This window comes from Sorex araneus, chromosome 2, assembly GCF_027595985.1.
Source record: "Sorex araneus isolate mSorAra2 chromosome 2, mSorAra2.pri, whole genome shotgun sequence".
Taxonomy (NCBI): Eukaryota; Metazoa; Chordata; class Mammalia; order Eulipotyphla; family Soricidae; genus Sorex; species Sorex araneus.
In genome coordinates this window covers 353302222-353329198 of record NC_073303.1, presented here as the reverse complement: position 1 = coordinate 353329198, position 26977 = coordinate 353302222, and positions in this window count along the sequence as shown.

The following is a 26977-nucleotide window of genomic DNA, read 5'->3' as shown; positions in this document are numbered from 1 at the left end:
CAGCAGCAAGCATCCTGCTGAATATGGTTCTGGAACATGACTTTTTTCAGAAAATTTTTGGGCACATTAGTTATTTTACTAACCACAGACACAGAGTTTGCAATTCAGGTCCAAGGCTTAATGGTGATAACACTTGGCTAATATGCTGAGTAAAAAGAGTAACAGAATACTGTGAGGATCCATGTATTTTTCTCTATTAATTATGCAAAAATTATATAAAACTCAAAGAAGAAATGATCAAAAGGTAGACAAAATAAAAGAGGGAAAGATGAAAAAGAGAGAGGACACCAGTGTGAAGGAATTTCAGAAATATTAAATGAGTTATATGTGTCAAAATCTGAGCAGATAGTCATTTTTTGACGTTTCACCACAGCTTCTAGGGATAGATTGCACTAGTACAATTTAGAGATGAGAAACTCATTCATTAACATTAAGTAACATATTCAAATTCATAATTGATAAGTGCATAGGTCTCATTGCCCCACATGGGAAACTAAAGATATATTAACTTTAAACACCCACCCATTCAGCAGACCCCCAGCAGTTGAAGACCTCCAGAACCCAGCCACAGTCATGTTCAAGGCCACTCTCCACATGTTCCGACGAGCCTCACGCATGAAGAAACCTGCAGAGGAACCCAGGTATGTGGGACCAGGGTGAGATCTCCAAGGCTGCTCGGATTGTGACTGGGCCTCTTCCACCCAGATTCCTCATTTTCCAGTAGCTAGGAAGTCATATCCAGAAACTGCCTTGAGTGTCATGTAATACCATCAATGGCTAACATCCAGAGACTATAAAACCAAGCTCCCAGAAGCTGGTAGCCTAGTTCTCCCTCTTGGAGAACCTGGAAAGCTACTGAGAGTTTATTGCCCACAAGGGAGAATCCAGCAAGCTCCCTGTGGCATGTTCATGTGCCGAATACAGTAACAATGATGCATCTCATTCCCCTGACCCTGGAGAGCCTCTAATGCAACACTGTTGGGAAGGATGAGTAAAGAGAGGCTGCTAAAATCTCAGGGCTAGGATGAATGGAGATGTCACTAGGCCTGCTCAAGCAAATCATTGATCAACAGAATGACAGTATACACATACCACTCAAAAAGCCCAGCAAGCTACTGAGAGTATCCCGCCTGCATGGGCAGAGCCTGGCAAGCTACCTGTGGCATATTCAATATGTCCAAAACAGTAATGATCAGTCTCATTTCCCCTTACCTGAAAGAGCCTCCAATCATTGGGAAAGATGAGTAAGGAGGCTGCTAAAATCTCAGGGCTGAGAGGAATAGAGACGTTACTGGTGTCCACTCAAGTAAATTGACAAACAACAGGATGACAGTGACACAGTGATACAGTGATACCCACCTACTCAGATGGAGGGCAATAAGCATTAATTTTTCTCAGTGCAACATGCCCCTTGGCCTTTGACGGTTGCTGAGGTTTCACTTTTGAGACAACATGAGATGCATACAGAGCTCTTCTGCTCGGTAAACATGTTTTCTGTATCAAACTACTCTCACTAACATATATTTTAAAGCCATATCTTAATTTTTGCATTTGCCAGCCCATAAGTATTTATTTATTTATTTTTGGCTTTTTGGGTCATACCCAGCGATGTGCAGGGGTTACTGCTGGCTCATGCACTCCTGGTTCGAGGGACCATATGGAATGCTGGGAATCAAACCCGGGTTGGCTAAGTGCAAGGCAAAAGCCCTAGCCTCTGTGCTATAGCTCCAGCCCTTGTCCCATAAAGTTTTATCCGTAATTTTCCAAACTGGTGAAACATTTGAGTATGATGTATCAGTATGTATAAATATAAGAGCTTATGCCTACACATACACATTTTGTATGAATGTGTATACTACTGAAGTAGAGAGAATCTTCCGGTATCAACTTTTGTAACTGGTCTGCCAAATCTTCCAGCAGAAAACAAAGTACAGTTGTTAATAGCATGCACTTTGGAACATGACTGCTATTGTGTGAACCTTTCCCCCACTACTTATCAACAAAGGGACCTGGGAAATTACTTGACCTCTTTCAATGTTGAGTCTGCCCATCTATTGAACAGAAAATTGGCTAAAGGAATTCAAGGGATAGGAGAGAGAGTTGCTCCTCAGATGACAGTATAAGAATATTTGTGTTGAGACTCAAGATCTGTGGAGAAAAGATGGTATCCAGGGAAAGCGGATGAATCCCAAAATTAACTATTCTGACCTTGAGTTTGAGCTGATAAGAGAACAAAACACCCAGCTTACCACACATGGAGAAGCTAAAATGATGAACGGTGATATTTTCTTGGCCATGTTCTGCAAATAAAACACAGAATTTAGTGTTCTGTCCAGGATCTCCAAGTTCACACAGGCTGCTTTGCAACTCCATTTTCAACAATATCAGCTCAGCCTTTCTATTTGATATAACCACCTCAGTCTTTCTAAAGTAGGATAAGGATGAGAAGCAGATGATTTTTCTAACCCAATGCAATCATTTTATAATAAGCTCTACACATAGGTCCCATCTGTTTCAGGATGAAATGATCTGATCTGATTTATTCTGATTTGCCTCCAAAAAAATAGCTTCAACCAGGAGGGGAAAAAAAGAGTCTTGGTAACCTCTAAAGGATAAACAGAAAAAAAGATATTAAAATGAGATTAAATTTTTACATTTCTTTTACATATGAAAAAATTCAAATCCAGAAATATGAAAATTTTCTAAATGTCCCAAAGCTAATCATAGCAAGTCTCTAACATTCAGTCCCAAACAAGATCTCATGTTCCAAAATAGATTTTTCAGTAACTTAGGGAAAAGTGGGAGATTATTATTTTTTATGCCACCCTTGTGATGCCTGCACATACCAGAAGAAACTAAAAGTGATTTATTTAATTACATGGGTCATGGGTGTATATCTGTGTGTTAGATGAGATTCTATAAACTTTTTATATAATGGGTTGTCTAATAAGTATAGCTTGCTTTGGGACATTTATTACCTTTATCGCACCATTCAATTCTTCTATTTCAGAGGATAGCAGCACATAAGTAATACATAAGATGATAAATCTTTATAATTAAAAGTCAGATTTTAAAGAGGATAAAATTATTCTCATATAAATAAAATAAACATGGGTTAAAGGCTTTTTTAAAAAATTATTTCAGGAAACCAGGCAGGCATTACAATATACTAAAAGAAAAAGTTAAAGAATAGACACAAATTCTAAATTAAGATTGTAGATATGAATGTGAAAATGGAGAGAAATTGATTTTCCTAGTTGTAGGAAAGAAGGTACTCCATCAAGAATTAAGCTGGAAACAACTCAAGTGCCCATGAACAAATGCATAGTATTTCATATCTATATCTATATCTATCTATCTAGATAGATAGATAGATAGATAGATAGATAGATAGATAGATAGATAAAATCACTGTACCACTGTCATCCCATTGCTCATCAATTTGCTCGAGCCAGCACCAGTAACATCTCCATTGTGAGAACTTGTTGTTACTGTTTTTGGCATATCAGATATGCCAAGGTTAGTTTGCCAGGCTCTGCCATGTGGGTGAGATACTCTTGGTAGCTCTCCAAGAGGGGCAGAGGAATCGAACCTGGGTTGGTCGTGTGCAAGCCAAACACCCTACCTGCTGTGCTGTCATTACAGTCCTACCCGCTGTGCTATTGTTGAATTATTATGTATAAGATAATTTATCTTTTTTTTTAATTTATTTTATTGAATCACCAAGTGGAAAGTTACAAAGTTCTCAGGCTTATATCTCAGTTATACAATGCTCAAACACCCATCCCTTCACCAGTGCCCATATTCCACCACCAATAAAAACAAAAACAAAACAAAAACAAAAACAAAAACAAAAACAGTATACATCCCCCCTCACCCCCCAGCCCCCCCCCCCCGTGCGTTAGTGATAATTTCACTTCCTTTTCTCTTTACCTTGATTACATTCCAGATTTCAACACACAACTCACTATTGTTGTTAGAGTTTCAAAACAGACTCACTATTTTTGTTGGAATTTATCCCCCAAGAATATAGCTCTATTAATAAGGAAATATTTGATAATAAGTTTTCCACTGATGAGAATGAAGAGATAAAATGTCGCGTGGCCGCGGTTTACAATGTCTGTATTATAGTAATAAAATCCGCAGAGATTTAAGTTGGAAAATGAATCATTTCCCTTCCTGGAACAGCATGTAGCAAAAGCTTAGTTCACAGTCTCCATACATGGGTGCAAGCACTTGCTGGAACCCCAAATCCTAAAGCTGTCTCTGGTTCCCGCTCGTTCCACATCCACCGGCTGTGCAGAGGCATGGGCACCCGGGCCGAAAGTCGGCCAGAGCCGAGCACCGGCCCCGGCTGGGACTGCCCCGGTATCCCACAGCTGTTTCAAGTTCAAAGCACTTTTTTTTTTCGCGCCAAAAGTTCATACCTTCTCAAAGGACCCACAAAATGTCGGACACCACGCCTTCTCCCGGAGGGGAGAGAGACCAAGAAGGAAGGATATTTCCTCCGTTAGCCGGCATGGGGCAAAAGCTTAGTTCACAGTCTCCATACATGGGTGCAAGCACTTGCTGGAACCCCAAATCCTGAAGCTGTCTCTGGTTCCCGCTCGTTCCACATCCACCGGCTGTGCAGAGGCATGGGCACCCGGGCCGAAACTCGGCCACAGCCGAGCACCGGCCAAGATAATTTATCTTATAACCCCATCTAACCATAAGGATATTGGGAAAACCAAATTTCTGTACCCAAGGGTTAAAAAGGAAGATGACAAATACTAGCAATATTTACGATTAATGTTTTCCTCAATATACAACCTATTTTCTCAAATATTTTGTGTGTGATAATTTTTTAAATTAATTTTTGTTTTGGAATACTGTGGTATATGGAATACTATGCAGCCACCAGGAAAAATAAAGTCATGAAATTTGGTCATAAATGAATGGACATGTAAAGTATCATATGGAGTGAAATGAGTCATAAGAAGAGGGACAGACATAGAATGATTGCGCACACTTGTGAGATAAAAACAAAGCAAACCATAGTATGAGACTAATATCTAAGGGCAGTAGAAGCAAGGGCCTGGAGGATTGGTCCATAGTTGGAAGTCTGCCTCAAGTGCTGGGGGGAGAAGGCAGTTGGAATGGAGAAGTGACCACCATGACAATGATATTGGAAATTATCACTCTGGATAAGATGTGCAAGCTGTTCTCATACAAAGTAGGTAAAGAAACAAACATAACAACCTCTCAGTACCTGTATTGCAAATCATAATGCCCCAAATGAGAAAGTGAGCGCGGGGGGGGGGGGAGGGGAGATGGAGAGATGGAGAGGAGAGAGAAGAAAGAAGAGGGAAAAAGAAGAAGAAGAAGAAGAACAACAACAACAACAACAACAAGAATAAAAACAAGAAGAACAAAAAGAACAAAAACAAGAATTAAGTTACATGACTATTGGTGTAAATTATTTTTTTACTATTTATTACTAAAAAGGAAAGTTCATAGTGCCTACATATTTCTGAATCAGAAAGATATGCAATAGATGAAATTAGTTTTTCTTCCCACATTACAAAAATGACAGAAAACTAAAGGCATTGTTTATCTAATCCTGCACTAGACAAACAGAAAGGAGATAAACAGAAATAACAGCTTTTCCCTCACCTAAGAATCACCAAGAAAGCAAGAAAAATATTTCTCCTGGTTAGCATCACAGGGAATCAAATATAAACATATACATATAGCTTTTGAGTGGACTAGATGGAGAATTTAGTTGTGGACAGAAACAATGTCTTTACAGTCCAATAATGAGCAAGAAACTTCAAGATTTACAAACCACTTCTTCTTCACACACAAGAAAGGATAAATAAGAAATAGCTAATTGAATCTTCTGGAGTTTCCTGAAAATTCAATGAGAGAATCACTGTATCACTGCATCACTGTCATCCTGTTTTTCATTGATTTACTGGAGTGGGCAACAGTAATGTCTCCATTCGTCCCAGCCCTGAGATTTTAGCAGCCTCTTCTTACTCGTTTTCTCCAAAGATTGGAGGCTCTTTTCAGGGTCAGGAAAATGAGACCTGCTATTGTTACTGTATTTGGCATATTGAATATACCATGGGGAGCTTGCCAGGCTCTTCTGTGCTGGCAGGTACTCTTGGTAGCTTGCCGGGCTCTCTGAGAGGCATATATATAAATATATATACACACACACACATGCATACATTATATATAATATATATCATACATATATTATATATTCTATATAATAAATATTCTATAATATATATTATTTATATATTATATATCATATAATATATATTAAGTATATATTTCCCTTTATGAGTATGTGTCCAAGAATATGTTCACTCATGCATGAGGCTAGGCCTAAGCACCTCAGCATGTGGAAAGTGGCCTGTAGCATGGCGGCAGTTGGGTAGTGGAGGTCCGCTGCCAGGGCTGGGTCCCTGGGGCAGGGAGGGCTCTCACTCGCCCCGCTCTGGGTACGAAGTCTGGTGGCATGGTTAAGGGGGCCTCATTTTATGCTCCCTTCCAGAAGAAGCAGCCATGAGTTCTGGAGGGTGGACGGTGAGATTATTTGTCGCCAGCAGGACATGGCTTATGGTTGTGACCCCTGGGTCGCTGGAGATTAGGGGAAGCAGGCAGAGGATCTCTGTTCCCAGGTCCCATTGAGCCCAGTGTCCAAGATCACAAAGTTCCACATTACCTGGGTTCTGTGGGACTTTGCTCATACGAGAGGCTTTACCGAGCGTGTGGAAAGCGGCCTGGAGCATGGCGGAATTTGGGGGGTGGAGGTCGGCTGCCAGGGCTAGGTCCCTTAGGGTGGGGAGGGCTCTCCCAAGGAGAGAATAGACATAAAAATTTGGAAATAAAAGCACCAGGATAATTATCTACAGTCACCAGGATAATTAATTATACAAATAACGCCCACATTAAACAAACAAACATAAAAACCTTTGAAATGCTTGTGACAGATGACTCCCAGCTTCTTGTTCTAGCTTCAATTCCATTTGTTCCTCATCAGTGCTTGTCACCTAGGTAATCTGGGAGCAGATGGTAAGAGACATGGAGGGTGTTCCATTCAGAATTGCCACCTACCTGCCTCTTACTCTGGGCTTCGGGTCTCCCATGGTGCTGTCTAATCCGTCATCACTAGCCCAATAAAGTGATCTTTATTGCTCATGATATAGCCCTTATTGCCTAATTAGAGAATCAGGAAAGATGTGGAAGACGACTCCACTTGGGTTCATTAAGAAATAATACATCAGGTCTTGTGTAATTACATCTAAATCACTACCACCTATTACAGAGCAGAGCCTTTCTAGAACGTCAAAGGTACAGAGAAGTCTATCTTCCTGTCTTCGTTATTCCAATATTGGCATTAGCTCAGTGGAAAAGGAAGAGTAGCTCATCTGGATTGAAGTTGTAGCACACGCACGGACAAAGGGTTTTATCTAATTGTGACTCCCTTATCATCAGCTAATGTAATCAGTGTCACATGCCATTCTCTGAGTCACTCTTTGCATCTGCTGAGGGCGCCCGTGGAGGGAAAATACTAATTCCAATTGTTGGCAATTGCTTCTTAATGGCACAGAAAAGCATCTCGTGTATTGTCTCTAACTGCTTAATTACTGGACATAATGTCTCACAGTAAAGGGAGAATTGAATGGATCCAACGAGAATATAGCACTTTTACATAGAAGGCAAACGGGAGGAGAATCCCCTCTGTAGTTCTTTTTGTCATTGTTTTGTTGTTGGGCCACACCTGGTGGTGTTCAGGATTTGATCCTGGCTCTGCACTCAGGGACGCCTGTCAATCCTCAGAGGACCATATGTGATGTCATGTTGAGAATCAAACTTGGTTCGCTATGTAAAAAGCAAATGCCCTACAGCTGTATAACTGCTTTGCCCCCCCCCTTAGTTCTTTTTAACTTTTTGAATAACATGTATGCTATTCAATTCATATATTAGAAATTATTTGTTATCAACTATGTAACCAGTTGCATTTTAAGCTTTGTAGGTATATCAAGCTAAATAAGCCTAATGTCTTTTCAACAAGGGGCCTACACTAAGAAAAGAGATAGTATACACACTGTAACACTGTAGCACTGCCTTCTGGTTGCTCATCAATTTGCTCAAGCAGGCACCAGTAACGTCTCCATTGTGAGACTTGTTGTTACTGTTTCTGGCATATCAAATATGCCATTGGTAGCTTGCCAGGCTCTGCCATGCGGGCTGGATACTCTCGGTAGCTTGCCGCGTTCTCTGAGAGGGAACGAGGAATCAAACCCGGGTTGGCTGCATGCAAGGTAAATGCCCTACCTGCTGTGCTATCGCTCCAGTCTATACATACATACACATTTTAACATAATACTCAGATTAAGGAAGTGTACCTGAGATGGAACTTTAGTATAAACCCTGAAGATCACATAGAGATTAAACCTACAATCACCAGAGAAATTGCATTCCAGATAAATTGCCTAGTGAAGGGAAAAGCATTAAAGTATTAAATAGGGATTATGCATCAGAATAATGACCCTAAGTTTGGCATTCTTCAGGCCTCCAATTTATAATTTATTTTTTATTAATGAATCACTGTGTGGGCACAGTTACAGATTTACATATTTTTGTGCTTGTGTTTCAGTCATAAAATGCTCGAGTACCCATCAGTCCACCAGTGCCCATTCTCCTCCACTGATGACCCCAGCACCACTCTGCCATCCACTAGGTGTGTCAGCTCAGGCCCCAATTTTTTGTTTTTTTGTGTCACACCAGGATGTGCACAGGGGTTACTCCTGACTCATGCACTCAGGAATTACTCCTGGTGGTGCTCGGGGGACCATATGAGATGCTGGGACTCAAACCCGGGTCAGCCACATGCAAGGCAAATGCCCTACCTGCTGTGCTATTGCTCCAGCCCCAAGGCTCCAACTTTTTAATGAACTTTCTGTACATAACTTTTCATTCTGAGATTGAACCCAGAAAATACTAATACCTGGAAAGTCCACAGAACTAACAGCAATACTATCCTGGGGCCAATCCAATCATTGAACTTGGCCCCAACCACAGCACTGACAAAAACCTCTATATAAGCCCAAATTTCACACTCACCCAATACTTCACTTAGCTTTTTTTTTTAAGATGACAACAAAAATTTCCACTAAATTCTGCCTGTTCTGTGACCCTAATCCTAGCCTGTTCTTTATCCTAACCCTAAACCACTGTAATTCTGCCCTTCCTCTGGCGCAAAAGGTCTAATTTGGCAAATTTCAATGATCTTTCTGTACTTGTTTTCAATTTTTAGAAAGAACAAAGAGAAAGCTAATATCTGATAGTGCCACAAAAATAAATCCAGCCCTTTGGTGCGGGTAATTCAATCATTGTACTTGGCTAGACCTAGCAGAGCCAGAGTTCTCAGAATTAGCCCAAATTTCACAATTGGCCAACAATGAACTATGCTTTTTTTTCTTAGACTGCAGAAAAATTTTCCGCCTAAACCTTGCATATTCTTTAGCCTGGTCCTTAGCCCTAATTCTCACCCTACCCCTAACAATGGTAAGTTTGCCCTTTCTTCAGGCCCAAAAGTTCCATTTGCTGAATTTTAATAGACTTTCTGTACATAACTTTCAATTAAGAGATTGAGCACAGAGAAATCTAACACCAGAAATTGAAAAAAAAAAAAACAAAAACAAAAAACCCACCTCAATCCTATCCTTCAGGTTTATCCCATTTTTGTGCTGGTCCAGACCAAGAGATTCAAAATCATTGAAATTAGTTCAAATTGCATGTTTGTCCAACACTTCACTTTATCTTTTTTCTTAGATCACAAAAAAAATTTGCATCTAAACCCTGCAGATTCTCCAATAAAATCCTAGCCCTAACTCATCCTAACCCTAACCCATGCTAAGTCTTTCCTCAGGCCCCAAATTTGTAATGTCAGATCTTTCTAGGACACTGAACTTATATTGTAAGTTAATATTTCCTTTCTCCTCTCCTTATGTCTTTTGAATAGTTTACTTTTTTTTTTTGGCTTTGTGGGTCACACCCGGCGATGCACAGGGGTTACTCCTGGCTCTGCACTCAGGAATCACCCCTGGCGGTGCTCAGGGGACCATATGGGATGCTGGGAATCGAACCCAGGTCGGCCACGTGCAAGGCAAACGCCCTACCCGCTGTGCTATTGCTCCAGCCCCTGAATAGTTTACTTTAAAGCAATGTCCCTTTTTGTATAGACACAAGAAGACAATATTATGCTTTTGTAACTTGGGATTTAATTGGCTTTGAATATTATTCATTCTCGGGCATCTGCTTTCTCAAGTTAAGCTTCAGTTGCCCTCAGTTCCCAGCACCCCAAAAGCAGGGTCCTGAAGAGGGACGGGACAGACCCAGGGCAAGAGGTGAGTTATGTGCTACCCTGGCATCGAGATGGGCCTGGCCAAAGTGCCTAATTCTTAACTGTAAGTTAAGAGCTTGATCATGGACAAATGCTGTCATGATCCAAAAGTAACGACAAGACTAGGACCCTGCTACGGATAGGAAAGACTAATCTGCCTGAGCACTGTAGTCTGAGACCGAGATGGCCCCAGGAGAGCAATTCTATAAGCTTAATGCATCTCTTATTGTGTCCATACAAAATGATTAATATTATTAATATTTATATGTTTGCTGGGGCTGGAGCGATAGCACAGCGGTTGGGCTTTCGCCTTTCATGCTGCCAACCCGTGTTCGATTCCTCCGCCCCTCTGGGAGAGCCCGGAAAGCTACTGAGAGTATGGAGCCCACACAGCAGAGCCTGGCAAGCTACCCGTGCGTTTTGGATATGCCAAAAACAGTAACAATAAGTCTCTCAATGAGAGACATTACTGGTGCCCGCTCGAACAAATTGATGAGCAACGGGATGACAGTGACAGTGATATGTTTGCTGGACGAGGAGAGGAGAAACACACTCATGGGATTTTCCTCAACAGGAGTGACTCAGGAGTACCTTGATGGATGTGACCGGGATAAACCTAAGCTCCTTGTGTCAAGAGAGAAAGGACACAGAAGTGTCATCCTACAATTTAATACATAACTTTAAGTTATGAGACTAAAAATAGAAAAAGGTAAGACCTGGGTGCTCCACCATAATATTCCTAACCTTAGCCTGAAGTTAATCCAACCATTATGCTGGACCAGACAAAGCAGTAGCAGAAACAGCAATATTAGCCCAAATTTTATAATTACCCAGCATTTCACTTTGCTTTGCTTTTCAGATCACAGCAAAGTTCTCCAAGTAAACCCTGTACATTCTGTAACCCTGTAATCGTCATCCTATTCCTCATCCAAACCCTAATCTCTTGTGAATCTGTCCTTCATTTGGCCAAGTGTCCTCATTTGCCAAATTCTAATGACCCTTTTTGACCATTGATAGCTACGTAGAGTTTCCTTATCAGGGTTATTGTAAATAATGTTGCAATGAACATGATGTGGGAGTGTGTATTTATTTTCAAATTTGTGTTTTTGTTTTCTCCTTTACAGAAATAACCTAGGAGTAGAATTGCTCAATCAGATGGCAGTTTGTTGTTTTTTGAGAACCTTCATACTGTTTTCCACAGTAACTACATTAATTTACATTCTCACAACAAAGGTTGCACAACAAAGGTGTACAACAAAAGTTCCCTTTCTAGACCAGAGAGATAATGCAGCAGATAAGGCGGTTGCCTTCCATGTGACTGGCCTCCGTTTCATCACTGCACCATAGATGAGACCCTTCCCACTTCCAGGTGTGAGTCCTGAGTACATAGTCAGGACAGCCTTTAGCTTTGCGGGGTATGGCCAGTAACAATCCCCCACTCCTATACAAAAACAAAATGAAATAAAACAAAACAAAATGAAGCTCCCTTTTCCTTGTCAACCCTTATTATTTCCTGTCTTTTATATGAACTGTCTTCACAGTTGTGAGGTGCTATCTCACTGTCACTTGGATTTGCAGTTCCTTGATAATTACTGATACCTATCTTTTCATCTTAAGGAATGAGAAAATACTCAAGTCTTATTCAAGCATGAAGGTTGTGCCCCAGTTTCTATTAAGTTTTATCCTATCTTAAAAAATGGGATTTTTAAGAGACTATTCATTTGGAATAAACTTTATCTGATTTATTAAATTTTCTTTTAAAATAAATGATTCATAAATTGCTCATAATCAGTCTATGGACTATAACTGAAAGCTATACAATAGAAGGTGGGTAGCATTCTATTTTCATTCTAAAAGAAATTTTGAGCAAAGAAGTTGAATCAATAATAGCATTTTGGAAGCAGTGGGAAATATATCATGTTGGATATCAGTAAGGAAACTAGATAATAGGTGTATAAGATGGAAGACAGGTTGAATTACTGCACGGAAAAGCAGAGAGTATGACTTAAATAAGAAATTGATTTCTATATTATTAAAAAGTTTAAAGATGAAATTGTCCAAGTTGGTAGAATGGCTCTACTTTCAAAAATATAGTATTGGAGTATTCAGGGTCCATTCACCTTTTTTTAGCTCTACCTTCTTCTGGGGTCTTGGTCCTGAGTACTGGTCTGTACAGTATAATTTGGGCCACATACACACAAAGTCAAAGTCAAAGTGACTAAGTCTTCATAAGGAACCCAGAAGCTTTCTTCTTTTTTTTTTTAAACTACTATTCACAGATTTTATTCTAATGTGAATAGACCTAATTTAATACCTCATTGGCCGACCTCCACTACCTCTACTACCCAGCCATCACCACGCTTCAGGCTGCTGTCCGGACATTCAGGCCAAACCTCAGGCATGAGTGAAGCCCCACAGAACCAGGTAAAGCAGAAGTTTGTGACCTTGGACTCCAGGCTCAACAAGACCCTGAAACAAGATCCTCTGACTGCCTCCTCCAATCTCCGGCGCCCCAGGGATCAAACCCAGATGACCCACTCTACCGACTCCAGATAAATACCTCATAGGTCAACTTCCACTAACTCCACTACCCAGCCACCACCATGCTCCAGGCCCCTCTCCGGACACTCAGGCCGAGCCTCACACATAAGTGAAGCCCCAGAGGACCAGGTAATTCAGAACACACCATGAGACACTTAATATCCATTTTCCATAACTGCCCCACCATATTTGACGGGGTTCAAATATGGTGTGAACCATGCGAACACCTGTAAGGGCGATTAGAGGTCACCCAAAAACATCCATCCATCTCGGGGAGCCTGGCAAGCTACTGAGAGTACCCCGCCCACACATCAGAGCCTGGTAAGCTACCCATGGCATATCCAATATGCCATAAACAGTAACAACAATGGGCCTTATTCACCTGACACCAAAAGAGTCCCCAGTACGGCAGCGTTAAGAAGGATGAGGCTGATAAAATCTCAGGGATGACTAGACTGCCAAAATGAAAAAGGACTAAAATGACTGTCTGTATTTTCAATGCATGTATGCTGGCATCAGAAGCATCCATCAAGGACCGGATGGTGCAATCACAGAAAATCAAGTACAACATAATTGGTCTGACGGAAACGAGAAGGCAATGATCATACATGCCACTTTCGACACTAGAGAAGAACTGTTTCTCAAAACATGCAACAACGGAGGCATTGGTGGAATCAGTGTCCTTGTCAACATAATCTTGGCCATGAGCATTGATTCATTTGAATCCTAACAACCCAAATCAGACGATTACCCTTGAATAGATGTGGCTCACTGCCGGCAGTTTCTATCTTCGTCGTCGCGAGGAATGCTGAGAGTGGGAAAGCCACAAACAGAGGCCTGTCTTCAGAAACTCTTGAGCTCATTCGCCAATGTGGTTTGGCATGAACTCAGGCAATCACAAGCTAATGTCTGAGCTCACAAAGCTGTGCAGAAAAGCAATAAAGGAAGACCTCAGAGAGAGAAGAGCAGCAGTGTTGGCCGATGCAGCAGAAGCCCAGAAACGTATTCTCAACACTCGCCTGTCCTTCGCCAACTACAAGACCAAGATGACTGCCCTCCTATATCCTGATGGATCTATCATATCTTCCAGAAGGGCAATGGAGAGGATTATTCATGACTTCTACTCAGATCTCTTCAACGTCCACGTGCCCACATACCAAATTCCACAGGATGAATATGTCATACCCAACTCCCTCCCTTCCAAAATCTGACACGCCATTTTGTCGGTTAAGACATGTACAGCACCCGGTCCAGACAAGATCAGACCTGAACACCTGAAGAATCTGCTGTCAGTACTCGTCAATACACTAGCTCGGCTCTTCACACCCTACCTGTTCGTATGTAAGGTTCTGTCCTAATGAAAACCCAGCAGGACCGTTCTGTTGTATAAGAATCCATGACATTGGCAACTATCGCCCAATCTGCCTGTTGTCCATCGTCTACAAGTTGTTCACTCAAGTCATCCTGAATAGAATAGGCAGAACACTAGATGAAGGACAACCATGTGAGCAAGCCAGGTTCCAAAAAGGATTCAACACAATTGACCATATCCACACAGTGACTAAGTTCATTGAAGTTTTACAAGAGGTCAAGATACCGCTCTGTCTAACGTTCATCAATTTAAAGAAGGCCTTTGATTCTGTTGAGACTGAAGTGGTTATTGAAGCCTTATCCAAACAGGGTGTTCAAACTTAAGGTCCTCTGCAAACTGAATTATGGATTCACCACCAGGATCTCACCATTCTACAAGAAAGTGATCCTTGACATAAAGAAAGAGGTTCAGTACGGTGATGCCACTTCACTGAAAATCTTCAGTGTCACCCTCAAGAACATCATGCAACAACTGGAATGGGAAGGAATGGGAGTGAAGATAGATGGTTGGCAACTACACCATTTCTGCTTCGCTGATGACAACATTCTAATAACAACAAACATTAGCCAAGCAGCACAAATGTTGGCTGACTTCTACCGAGAGTTTGGAAAGGTCAGACAGCAACTGAATCTCACCGAAACAATGATCATGAAAAACAAACTAGTCCCTGATGTTCCATTTGCTCTTAACGGAACAAACATCTCCAAATGCAGCAGCTATGTGTATCTGGGTCAAGAACACAACATGAGGAACGACTTGGCTCCAGAACTGCTAGGGAGGAAGAGAGCAGCGTGGAATGCCTTCAAGAGCATTGAAGAAGTGGTTAAGAGGATGAAGGAATTCCAATTCTGGGCACATCTTTTTGACTCCACTGTTCTTCCTGCACTAACATATGCCTCAGAGACCTGGGCCCTATGCAAACAGGATGAGAACGATATTCGGGTATCCCAAAGAGGAATTGAAAGAGCTATGCTTGGAGTATCATGTTTCACTCAAGTGAGAAAAGGAATCCAGAGTTTCAACCTCTGTCGACGATCAAGAATCAGGGATGCTGTCTCATTTGCCAAGGCATTGAAAAATCAGATGGGCCAGACACGTGATTTAGAGACAACCGCTGGATGAGAGCTGTTACGGACTGGATTCCACAGGATGTCAAAAGACTGTGTGGCCACTCACCAACAAAGTGGTCAGACTTCTTTGTCAAAACCCTGAACTAACGGTTGGAGGCTCTTCGTGTTCCTGGAGTGAGCAGATACCATTTCGGCTACACTAGCATATGACAGGGATGAGTGCAGATGTTACTGGCACCCTCTCGAGCAAACAAGAGATCAACGGGATGACAAGTGACAAATGACAAGTGAATAGACCTTCTGGATCAGGAGAGACTCTTTCCGTGGCTATGTGAGTGGAAAATAGCAATGAAAAGCCAGAAAAACGCGTTCTAGATACAGGACAATGTTTAGAGCACTTGCTTTACATGCAACCTACCTGAGTTTTATCCCAACCCCTTGAACATAGTCAGGAATGGTCCTGGAGCACAGAGCCTGGAGTAAATCCTGAGCACTGCTGGGTGTGGTAGCTTTTTACAAAGTGTAGGAGAGGACCTAAAAGTAGTAGAGTGATTGAGGTATGTGCCTAGCATGAACATTGCCTCCGTTCAATTCCAGGCACCACATGGTCTATAGAGCATCATCTGGTGCAGCTCTCAAATCCACCAGCACTCATCTGGGTAATATCTGACACTGCAGGAAAGCCCAGCTCCACACAACCAGGTCTTTGCACTAAATCCAGCAGATAACTAAAAAATTAAAGGTGGAGTCTTTGACTCCCAACACATATAAAATGCTCTGTAACTGGCTTCTCTGGAAGACCGACAGAGAACATTCTTTCTTTCGTCACTCCCCACTTTAGGTTTTGGTTAGTGTTTCATATACACACTTCAATAAAGTTAATAACTTATTCTAATACTTTTTCTAACTGTTTAAGAAAAAAATTAATCTGACCCTTTGTGATCTATGGCCATAAGTGCATTTTTCAAGTCTTTCCACTCTAACTCCTCCCTGCTCACTTGATAGTCTCTATCCAGATGTCATAAACTTACCCATTTGATTTTTATTAAGTTTACAAATTTACACATCATCATTATAATCTATTTTAGAAGAGTTCTCTATTCCAGGTAAACTCTCCTGTGTCCATTTTTAGTTAAACCCTATCTTCCTTTCCACCCCCCAGTCAATGCTAAGTGATTTTCTGTCTTTTTAGATTTTTTTTTCTGTATATTTCAGGTGAATGAGAGTTACAGTATGTTTTTTTTAATTTTTATTTATTTTTGTGTCCAGTTTCTTTCACTTAACAATATATACTTGAAGTTCATCCTTGTGGCAGTACATACCACAAGGTTCATTCATTTTGACTTCTACATAGCATCCTTATTATGTGGAAGGTATGTCGGTTTTTCAAATCTTTGTTCAGTTGATGTTTGGTTTGATTCTATTTTGTTATCACTGAAAATAATGTTGTATGAGTATAAAAGGAAAGCTTTTGATGAAACTTATACTTCCATTTGAATACACCTCTAGGAATTGTAGAATTGCTGATTTACATCAAAAACTTATATTTCACTTGTTAGAGATGCAGCCAGACTCCTTTCCAAAGAGTGACTGAATCATTTTATAACAGTTGAATTTTGTCTTAAAAACAAACAAGAAAGAGCCAGAGAGTACTGGAATTAGGTGCTTATCTTGCATACAGTCAAATCGGGTTCAAATTCCTGGTTTTACTAATGATTGCCTGAGCACTTCCAGGGATTATATCTGAGCATAGAGCCAGAAATAGCCCCTGAATACCTTTGGGTGTGATCACATGTCCACAACTGAACCCCCCCGAAAGGGGAAAGAAACTAAGAAAAAATTATTAAAAACAGCAGCAGCAAAATAATAATAACATAAAATTTACAGTTTGACCAAATAATGTTTCCTACAAAACATAATTGTCAGGACCAAGGATATTCATATTTCTTTTTAAGACAATGAATTCATATTTCTTTTTAAGTTAATTATGAAATAGGCTATTTAAATAATAAGAGTTTGGATGAATCTAGGTGGGGCAACATATAAAAATTAAAGAAACACTACATATCATACTCAAGGACAGAAATTTTAACTTAAAACAATGTCATATAGAGTTGAAAACTAGTATTAAATTGTATTATATCTTCAACCTTGTGATGGCCTTTTGTTTTTTGCTTTCTTTTGTGAGAAATTTCAATATATAAATTCCTGTGAAAACTCTAATACAAGGATGCCCCACTGATTAGTGAGCATGTTTTTTAGAATAGTGGAGAAAAAAGTGGCATGTTAAAAACTCTATGTTGAGCTTCCTATACTGCAGGTTAATATGTGCCTTCTTGAAAGAAAAAAATGTATAAAACAAGAAAACAATTTTGAAAAGTATCCTTAAGTAACAAATCATTCTTTGATTTCTATAAATAAATTGTTTGGGGTCTAATTTCAGGTAAAGTCATGGAGGTGTTAGGAACCTCTTTGAAAATATGCTTTGCATCAAATCACTTAAAGCACCATGTTCTAAATTTAGGTTTTACTCTTGACCAACCTAGTTTATTATTCTTAATCCAAAAATGCATGGCTTTCTGTTTGTTTTCCACTGGAATCAGCTACACCTCCTGCACGCTCATTTCTGCTTAACCTTTTTATGACAACATTAACCAAGGAAAGGATGATGGGGGTCACGGTACATATATGAAAGCTTACTTTGCAGTGGGGAGTCAGCCCAAATCACAGGTCTCCATTAGTACACAATAGAAGATTTGCAATTTGCCAGCTTTTCCCACCCACTGTGGCTAGTGTTGTCTTTTACAACCATCAGCATTCTCAAGGAAGCTGAATATGAGTCTGTAATTACAATGGCAACAATGGCTGCAGGGCAGGAAATGTGCATGAAATATAAGACAGATGAGAGCAGCTTTATGCTCAAAGTGGACTAATGGTCTCAGAACCTCACCAGGCAGTAAGCCTCTCCTTCTATTTTTATTTTCACCCCCCATTTGCCAGTAACCTTTGCTCAGACACTTACCTTCCCAGGGTGCTATCCTCAGAATGGGGTGATGCATTTTTTTTTAATAATAGTATTTACTTAGAAGCATTCAGAATGTCAACAAAACAACTACTACTTTTTTTTTCCTTTGCAGTTAAAGAGTGATCTTCAGTTTACAGAACACTAAAATTTCATATAAGCTGCATCAGGGACAATTGAAGATGAAAAGAAATACCATCTCATACCTAACTAATTTGTGTCCTGCACCAACAAGTACCTACTTTAAATTTCTATGCCAATTTACAACCCTGTACTGCATCAAGCAAGGTTATGGGCTATTGAAAGCACCACAGGGATGTCCAGTAGGGCTATCTAAAAACACACACATGAGTGGTGTGTTAGCTATACCCAAAAAAAATGACACTGTGAAGTTTAAAAACAAATCTTACACAGCCACATTTCAATTTTTTTTCTTTAGAATAAAGTTTTGTATGGGGGGAGGGAGTAAATGCTTTCTAGACAAGAAAAAAAAAACTGTGTTAGGATTGAGTTATTCTTCATCTTTTCTTCATTGAGGAAGAAAAGGTGCTTTCTGCCATGACATGAGAATTTCCCAGCTGGCACAGGTCATGTAGACAAAGTTTGCTTTATTACATGGGAGACACACCACCCTCTTAGGAGAAAGGTGTACTTTGAAGTTCTGACTGCTTGAGATAGTGAGCATATAAGAAGCTTCCTTGCTCTGTTTATAAAGCAAATACTGTGGCCTTTCCTCAATGGCTGAATCTGATTTGATGGAAACTAGCCCTGTAAAAAAATAAGGCTCGCCAATGGGATTGTGCACTCGGGCTCTCCGGGAGGCTCTGTCTCACGGCCCGAGTTTGGTGCTCTGGAACCGCTGTGTGTGGACTGGGTCAGGATGCCGTTGGTCAAGGACAGGCGAAGGAAGAACGAGGGGCAAGCTGGTTGCTGATTAGTTACCATTTATTCAATCTTCCATCTCTCTCATCTGCCACACCTGCAGCTCCGTCCTCTCTCTGGATCTACTGCAGCCTCTCCTCTCATCTCTCTCCTCCCTTTTTCCTCTCTTGCCCTTGCCCCTAGGTTACACACTGCCAGGTAGCAAAATCAACATAAGAAAGCCCTTCCTGAGGGCTGTCAGGTCCAAAGGGAACGCAACCTAGGGGCATTCCAAAGCCCTTTCTGACTGCTAGTAGGCAAAATACCTCTTAAGATTTTTCTCCTTTCCTTAGTCCAAGAGCTTATTCACATCTTAACACTAGTTATTTTTGTATGGGCATAGCAAGAGATACATTGAGGCTTGCAAGGCAGCTCTCCTGGCAACATCTTGCCACAGACTCAGACTACAGCACTCAGGCCAAATTAATCATTCCTAACCCTAGCAGGGTCTGAATCTAGTTATCACTGTTTGGATCATGACAGCATTTGTCCATGACCAAGCTCTTAATATGTAGTTAAGCATTAGGCACTTTGGCTAGGCCCATCTTGATGCCAGAGTAGCACACAACTCACCGTTTGCCCTGGGTTCATCCCATCCCTCGTTGGGACCCTGCTTTTGGGGGTGCTAGGAAGTAAGGGCAGCTGAGGCTTAGGTCGAGAGAATAGATGCCCAGGAGGAAAACATCATGTAGAGTCAAATGACTCCCAGGTTACAAAAGCATAGCATTTGCTAAGTCTTCCTATGTCCATACAAAGAGGACATTGCTCTAAATAAACTATGCAAAGGACTCAAAGAGAAGAGAAAAACAATATTTACAAGCCAACAGAACACTAAGAAAGAAGCTACAAATAAACACAGAGGAATTGGAGCACTGTGATGGGAGTAACCCAATAAACCTAAACTACCTGAGGCTATGTTATCTTACATAGCCCTGCCCCCCTAAAATTTATAATTAGCAGTAGAAAACATTTTAAAAATTTCATTGGTATGGACCAATTTTCAATGGATAACTAAGCCACCAGAACATTTTATTGAAATGCAGATTCCAATTCTGGTCTAGGGTCTGAGATTTTGACAAATTCCAAAATATTGCCAATGTTTAAAGCCATGCTTTGAGCAGAGATTAATCTACACCCTAACAGCATGTTTTTATTCTTAAAAAGTGAAGTTCACAAGATAACTTCATTTCATAATGATTTAATGCATTCCTTTATGGTAGACAGAGTGTAGGCACTGGGCCACCTTGCCTTTCTTTACTATTTTAAGTTCTCTTGATAGGAGGGCCAAAAGGAGCAGAAGGATCCCAAATAAACACTAATATAGACCTTAACATAATTTAATTTCAGAATATAGAACAAAAGAGAGGGAAGTTAAGGATTATATTAATTGATTCAATTTTAAGCAAGATAAGAGATGTTAGGAAGTATTATAGTGCATATGAGGAGGTAACTAATTGCCCTACCTTTAATTAACAGCTGGGTACAAAGTAATTCCAAATCTATGCTGCCACTGCTCTCAGTTCCGAAGTAGGTAGATCTAGAATGATCTTAAGATTGCTTCTAACTTTGACAATTTCTAAGTTTCAAATGAATTTAAACATGTTAGAACTGTATGAACTATTATTCATCTTTTTCTTTTTTCTCTGCATCCAGGAAGTATAATATCTGAATGAAATAAGAAAACTATCTAGGGTGAGGTCAATACTTTTTTAGAAATGTATGCTAGTTGTTCAAGTACTGTTTCCTACATTTTCAGAAAAGCATGCAAAGATATCTAAAGGAGGAAAAAGTCATAAACTTAAAAAGAATTCTAATAAGTAGAGTTAAATTAGGTTTTTAGAGCAAAGTCTCTTGCACCCATGCCTGGCTCTCTTTACTGAGGCCCCTCAGAGCAGGGCGGGTTGAGTTTCCCTCCCCACTTCGAGCAGAGCTCCGGCAGCAAGACATCTGGAAACCAGCCACAACCATGCCCAAAGCCCCTCTCCACACGTCCCGGCAAGCCTCATGCATGAAGGAACCGGCAGAGGAACCCAGGTGTGGGGCTGAGATCTCCAAGCCTGCTCAGATCAGGACTGGGACTCCTTCACGCAGACACCCCATTTTCCAGTAGCTTGGCAGCCACATCCACAAACTGCCCCAGCCCGTGTAATACCATCATAGGCCAAGATCCAGAGACTATAAAATCAAGCTCCCAGAAGCCCAAGGCCACTAGCGACCTCTTGTAGCCTAGTTCTCCTTCTCAGAGAACCTGACAAGCTACCGAGAGTTTCCTGCCTGCACGGGAGAGCCTAGCAAGCTCCCCATGTCATATCCATATGCCAAAACCAGTAACAATGATGGGTCTCATTCCCCTGACCCTGAAAGAGTCTCCTATGAGGCACTGTTGGGAAAGACAAGTAAAGGAGGCTGCTAAAATCTCAGGGCTAGGACAAATGGAGATGTTACTGGAACGGCTCAAGCAAATCAACGATCAACGGGATGACAGTGACAGTGAGAGTGACAGTGACAAATAAGGTTTTAGGTCAGTGTATATAAGAATTAGAATTAGCAGGGAGCTAATTTTATCTAATGTTTATTTTAATTTTACATTGCCATTGAAAACATACACTATAATATTAATTTCAACATCCCCTCATTAAAATATACCACATTTTCACACTCCTACCCATAGCTCTAGTACTATGCAGTTAACAGATTAAATGCTTTTTCTACTAAAACATGCAAAGAGTATTCCTGATACTTTATAAATATGTTTTTCCTATACTTGCATTATCATTTCCTTAGGCAGTGTTTTCCCTTCCTAAGTAAAAGACAAAACTCAAGTCTAATTGTATCACTAGTTCCTCATTTTTCTATTGTCTTTGTATTTTAATGCTTGGTTTAGTTAATGAAATTTGAAAGTTTTATAATGAGAACATTTGAAAAAGAATTCATTAACAGGAAGAGAGTTTTCTATTTTAACAGAGAGAGATTTTCTACCACATTCAGAAAATTATGTGCAAATAAAATAAAAATATGTGAGAAATTTCTAATACAAATTGATTTTTGCATTGATTACTTCAATATCCAATCCTGGGAAAGGTAAAGAAATGTTTCAATGTGAAAGTTATGTATGAATGGAAATACAGAACTACTGAGTTCCTTCTCTAAATCTAACCCCCTATTTAGATGTTATAGGTTTGGAATAGTCTAACACATGATTCCTGCTGATTAAATTTTTTTTTTTTTGTTTAGGAGATGACTGTCAATTAGAGAGCAACATGACACAAAGCAGAATACATTTAGTGCCACATTGTATTTTTTATTCTATACCTGATAGCTTAGTTTGAAGACTTGGGAGAACAAAGACTAATACCTGCTTCATAATGAGGGAGGATTGTGATGAAACTCCCACTCAAATTGAGAAGAAAAGGAAACTGCTATTATATTACATCACAACCTGATTATATTCAATTGCATAGTCTAGTTTTGTTTGTCATTTACCATCTTTTAAAGTAGACTATTAATGATCAATTTGCATGAAGAAATAAAGTAAAAAACCTAGCAACTCGATTCAAATTTAGGTTGGTGTTATGAATTTAAGAGTGAAAGAGCAACAAATAATAGTGGACTCACCTACATTCAAGAGAACAAATGTCTTGTTTTAGTTGATAAGGAGGAGAGAGTGGCTTTTGAGGAAAGCATATTTTGTCATTCTGATTGTGTTTACTGTTTAGAACCCCATATGGATTTACATTTCAGTGCTACATTAAATAAAAAGGTTTAAAGAGAAGATATTTTATTAAGAGAAGTATTTTATTCCATAAAGTTTATGTTACTGTTATATGAACACCATCACTATGTTATCTTTTATAGGAATAGTACTTTTGAAATGGGTGCATACAATTGTGTATTTTTTTCCCTCCTCAATAGTGCCTATTTATTAGGTAAGGAAATCTAGAAAACACAGACCATGGTAAGTTAACACAACTCATAATTCACTTAAACAGATGAATGATACTCAAGCAAAATTAACATTCTATACCATACAAACATCTCATAAATAGACTTATGGTTCAATGCAAATGTATACAAGATATTCTTGAAGCATTCTTAGAAGAAAATAGAGAAATTTTACAATAAATTTGCAAGTAGGGAAGAAATTATGAAAGAAAAAAGAAAAATTTGGGATTTATTTGAAGCTTTAGATCAACAAATATATCTGGATCTCGTGTGCCTGGTGTTGTACTGATAGTCAAGCATCTCAAAGTTTTCTAAGTTGGGGGTAGGTGAACTTATTGTATGATGTCTTCTCTACTCCTCAATACGATTATATGTTTTGAATATTGTTATACCTCATTTTCTTAATTATTTTGACAAAATAGACATTGCAAAGGCCATACACTGCTTTATTAAACTTAAACATTCTTATGTGCCTATAAAGCTACTTATATAAGGCAATATACATTAATTTCCATTTTTTCATGAAAGTTTTTAGTTCTGTTTTCTTTTTCTCAGTACAGTGAGGATTGGAATTGAAATTTGCCTTATGACATTTTACATTTTCTATCACATAGCTTTGTAGTCAATCCAGTTTGTTAGTTTGGGCTTTCCAGAATGATCATATACCAATTTTATAAGTACATTCTTCTTTTCTGGAGAAAAAAAATCTTTCTTTTCAAAATTTTTGATCAGGAGATTTGAGACTTTAGAATATTTTTTTAATTTGTTTATGAGAAAAATTTCCTCTGATATAACAAGTTTAAAAATGTATTAGAAAATCCACCTTTTTCTATGGTTCCATGCATCATGTGATGAAATTAAATGTAGAATTAATAGAGGTTGGTGTCAAGATGGCTAAATATCTTTTTATCCTCACAAGTCACAGCAAATTAAACTAAAATTTGGATTAATCTACTGAAACCAATTCCAAACCAAGCAAACAAAGTTTTCCCAGAAAAGGCAAAGGAAGTCAGATGTACTGGCCAAGAAAAACAAAATAAAGATGGAAAAACAACACACTATAACCAGGAAGATTATACTAAGGTGTAGCACTTTCCCCTGATGAGTATGGGTGGACTGCTTATGCCAAAACCCCTAAAACACCCCAATTCTATAGTTCATATTTATAAGATTGAAACAGGAGGCAAGAAACTATAGGAGTAAATCACAGATGAGCATGAACAGATGCCATCTTAGTGATCTTCTGCAATCTGATGAGTGGATGCCATATTGTATCTTATGGCTACAGTGACAGACTCTAAAGACAAATTCCTGAAGTGAAGTTTGCCCACCTCAGGGGAATAGCTTAGTTAATTGGAGCCTGGAGAAACTCTTCTAAGCCCTGAAAAAAATTATACCCACGCCCACAGACCCACCTTTGACTGCCAGTACCAAGCAACACACCTACAAGTTGAAAGCGCCTGTCACCTCCCAAAGCCTAACCAGTTAACAAGGAGGATGTCTATTGCCTGCTGTGCTTCCTACCTCAGTCTGTATCATGCAGCAGGTGGCTTACTCAGCAACCTCCTCTTAAGCCTGCTCAGCACCGGTTTGCCAGGTTCATCAGCCACTTCAGTTCTCTATGACCATTAATGAAGGGCTCTGGCGACGTTGAATCCCAGTCAAAGCACAGCTACCACTGGACACTTGTGACTTTATGTACTTGGCTTTCCCTCAATAAGCTTGGCCTTAGGAGCAAGTTACACCACATATCCACAACATAAAGTACTTGATTGACACTCAGACCTGCTCATACTTGGTGCCATGGACATTTCCAGACACTTTTGCCATCACAAACTTGGGCACTGCCCAAATTCAATAAAGTTTAACGCTATAGGTATTGTTCAGTGCCTGCAACTAAAACTATGAATTCCTGGGCTGCTGCTCTGTCCAATTTTGCTTAGATGCCAGAGTTGATGCAATGTATTTGTGACTGCACACACCTGGCAGTCACTTAGCTCTTTGAGAAGTTGGAGCCAAAGCTGTTGTTGAGGAAGAATGAGCATAACACCTTGGGTATCACACAGACCTACTTGAACATTACCTCCATTGCTGCTCCACATCTTGAGAGACCAGACATAAAAAGGTGAGACTTGTTAGCTTGCCTACACTGATGAATAAAGATGAAATCTAGGAAGAATAGCAAGTACAGCAAAATCACGTGTACTCCCTGAAGAAGACTCCATAAGTATATTTCTAATGACACTCAGTAAAATGAAGCCATCAATGGAATGGGAGGGGGGGATAAACGTTTGAGAAGAAAAAAGAAAATCTGATAAAAATGCAAATAGAAACCACAGAATTGAAAATTGGATAGCTGAACTAAAAAATGCAATAGAGTGGCTTAAAATCAGAATGTCTGGAGGTCAGAGAGATAATACAGAGGGTAGAGCACTTGCCTTGCATATAACTGACCCAGGCTTAATCTCTGGCATCCCATATGCTCCTCGAAGCTTGCCAAGAGTGACCCCTGAGTGCAAAGCTAGGAGTAAGCCGTGAGCACTGTGAGGTGTGGCCCCAAACAAACAAGCAAACAAACTAAATGAGAATGTCTAGAGAAAATATGGAATCATTGGATTCTAGGCTATAGAAATAGGAAAAGAGACTAACGAAAAAAAATGGTAGGGCTGGAACTATAGTACAGCAAGTAGGGTGCTTGTTTTGTACCTGACAGACTTAGTTTTGATCAATGGCAACACACATGGTCCACTGAGCACTGTCAGGAGTGATTCCTAAGCACAGAGCCAGAATAAGACCTGAGCACTGGCAGTTGTCCCCCCAAAACCAAGAAATAAATTAAGAATGTGTTGTAAGTGAAAATTACATAAGGAATTTAGGTAATTTTTATAAAAAAATTTTGTAAAATTTTTGTAAAAAATCTCCAAACAATAATAGTGAGTTTTGTTGAAATATTGTATGCAATCAAAGTGAAAGTAAAGTGAAATTTATTAGTTACACAGGCGTGCGGGGGCTTAGGGTGGGGGGGGCTAGGGGCGTGGGGGGGTTAGGGGTGTGAGGGGGCGGGGTGGAGCTATACTGGGATTCTTGGTGGTGGAATATGAGCACTGGTGAAGGGATGGGTATTGGAGCATTGTATAACTGAGATTTAAACCTGAAACTTTGTAACTTTCCACATGGTGACTCAATAAAAAATTGAAAAAAAAAAACTTGACAACTTCATCAGAATGATTCAGAAAAATAATAGAGGGAAAAAGGGAGCTCTCTATGTGTATGCATACATATACCATATATGCATATGTTACGTATATGAAACATACATATATATGTTTTACACACACAAACACACAGGGATATGTTTAGATGATATCTGGCGGTACCCAGGGCTTTTTTCCTAGCTCTATCCTTAGGGGTCACTTTTTGCAGTGCTTGCGGCATTATATGTTCCACTTGGGAATCCAGTGGGGGTATTCTGTATGCAAGACAAACATTTTAACCCCAATATTATCTTTCCTGCCCAGGAACATAATTCTTACTTGAAGAAACAATAGATAAGAACTTCCACAAGTTGAGAAAGGAGACAGATACCTTAACTGGAGTACTCAAGAAATTTCCAATAAAATAAATTCAAGCAGAGGCACTCCAAACACACTATAAAATACCACAAGTCCATCATAAAGAGATAATACTAAAAGCTTCAAGAGAAA